Source organism: Aedes albopictus, chromosome 3, assembly GCF_035046485.1.
Source record: "Aedes albopictus strain Foshan chromosome 3, AalbF5, whole genome shotgun sequence".
NCBI lineage: Eukaryota > Metazoa > Arthropoda > Insecta > Diptera > Culicidae > Aedes > Aedes albopictus.
The window spans coordinates 74,118,929-74,121,243 of record NC_085138.1 but is presented as its reverse complement, the minus strand read 5'-3'; the positions used below and the strand labels follow the sequence as shown (position 1 = coordinate 74,121,243).

Sequence of the window (2,315 nt, the reverse complement as noted above, 5' to 3'; positions counted from 1 at the left end):
TTCATTTAATTCATATTTTTTCTAAACATTTTCATTGGGCCCCAGATGCTTTGACAACTCTTAAAGGGGGTCGCCACCTCAAAAAGGTTGGGAACCCCTGGTCAAGGCAAAGGAGAAAGAAGAATATCCCGTGCCGTTCGGGTGCGACAGCAGCGAAACGAGTCAAGGTCAGTTTCGATAAGCGTGCGTTGCTCTCAATGGTTCCCCGTATTCGCTCGGTTGGTGTTTAGTCGGTCGGTGTGTAAATTAAAGGGGAATGAACCGCCACCAGCCAATTTACTTCTCTTCTTCTGTGCAGGCAAAATAATTGGAGATACCGGGGATCGAACCCGGGGCCTTTCACATGCAAAGCGAACGCTCTACCACTGAGCTATATCCCCTTGTGTTGAAGAAGGCGAAATGTACATAAGTGGTAACTGTAAATTCACTAATTTTTCAACACCATAGCCTTGGGTATTAAACGAAAATTTTCACAATTTGTATTTTTAAAAAAATAAATTTTGGGATAAGTCGAATTTTGTGTATATGTTACCATCGATAAATGATATAGGAAATGAAACAACTATTTGCTTCATACAGTTACAAATTCAATAGAGAGTTTCGACTATTCCAGCAATTCTCATAGCCCCACATAGTTACCATACCCAGTCGGACGAAGATGATAAGACACGCAATGCCGTCGTAAGTAGCAAACGCACTATCAATATAATTGCTCCACTTTGGCCGTGTTGCTTTCAAGGAGAACGCTCAAAGTGACAAACTCAACAAATTACCATATACGCCCAAACGTACAAACGTACGGCACGCAACGGACGGCACAGCACAGCTCAAACTAATTAACTCATTTTCCTATACAAACGTATGGATTGTACAACCAACCCAGGCCACTCAATGCCACACGATGCGATGCGACGATTCGACGGATGACGATAGACCAAACACAGCACAATTCGGTTATCACCTTTTTATTTCGTTTCGGTAGAGGCGTGAGGGAGTCGTTTGTTGGCAGAGTAGTTAGTGGGAGAAACTGGTGTGAATTACACCAGTGGAATTAAATGATTTGCTCCTAACTTCAAATGATGAGCACCATATACTTACTTTACTTTCAGTACATAGCACATTCCTTGACCTGTCTTGCTTTATTTCGTTGCTGAGGCTCCACATCTGGGTCCGCCTCTGCTGCGATGTCCTGCTGGGTTTGAATCTAACGCTCGCTTGAAGATTTCGTTCCCAAATTTCTGTCGCTATCGGCTTTTGATGACATCGACGATGGAGCTCCACGGTGGAGATCCAATTGTGAGGTCTCCATGCACGAATTATATACCGTAGGCATCTATTGATGAAGACCTACAGCCGTTGAGTGTTCCCCACTGAAACAACCAAGTTTCACTGGCGTACAGTAGCACAGATGTCACGTTCGAGTTGAAAATTCGAATTTGGGTGCGTCGACTAACTGATTGTTTTTCCATACATTTCATGAACTTGCAAAAGCAGCCCTTTCCTTCTTGATCCGTGCACCTATGTCGATCTTGGTGCGACCATTGGCCGTTATTTGGCTATTGGCTACCAAGGAAGCTTTCAACATTCTCCACTGCTTGCCCAGCTATCGTAAAGCTGTGTTTACATTCAACGATTTGGTCTTGTTGGCGCCGAGAAGCCAATAGGCAAGATCATCGAGCTTGCTCTGCATATCAGAGCGCCGTTGAGCAAGGAGGCAACGTCATCAGCCAATTCGAAGATATTTAGGTGCTCCATGGTAAGGGGCCGTTCATAAACCACGTAGACTTTTTGGGGGGAGGGGGGTGGTCTGCCCAAAGTCTACGCTCCATACAAATTTTAAAATTTTTGTATGGACAAAAGTCTACGAGGAGGGAGGGGGGGTCTGAGGTGGCCAAATTTTGGTCTACGTGGTTTATGAACATCCCCTAATGGCCAGCAACCCACGATTTGGTTCACAATCAATCGCACCTATCAGGATTACGTCGATAACGATTAGGAGCAGTACCGTTGATAGAGTACATTCTTGCCTCACTCCGATAATGATCCGGATGGGATCGGAAAAGACACCGTTGTGCAGTACTCTATCAGAAAATGCCTCGTACTGTGTTTGAATAAGGCCGATCATTTTCTCAGGGACACCCTTGCGCCTGAGGGCTCCCCACATAGTTTCGTAGTTGAGACGGCCGAAAGCTATTTCACAATCAATAAGCACCACGTAGAGAGACTCTTGGAATTCATTGATTTGCTCCAGGATGATAGGGAGCGTGACAGGATCGTCCGGCACGGTATCTAGCTTGCTGCCATCGGAGAGTTGC

At 45.2% G+C, this 2,315-nt stretch overlaps 1 non-coding gene across 1 annotated transcript; it reads right to left on the bottom strand.

Annotated features, from left to right (window-relative positions):
* Window positions 1-308: 308 nt before the first annotated feature.
* Trnaa-ugc (transfer RNA alanine (anticodon UGC)) lies at window positions 309-380 on the bottom strand. The gene has a single exon. It is a non-coding gene; the product is annotated as a tRNA-Ala (tRNA).
* Window positions 381-2,315: the final 1,935 nt, after the last annotated feature.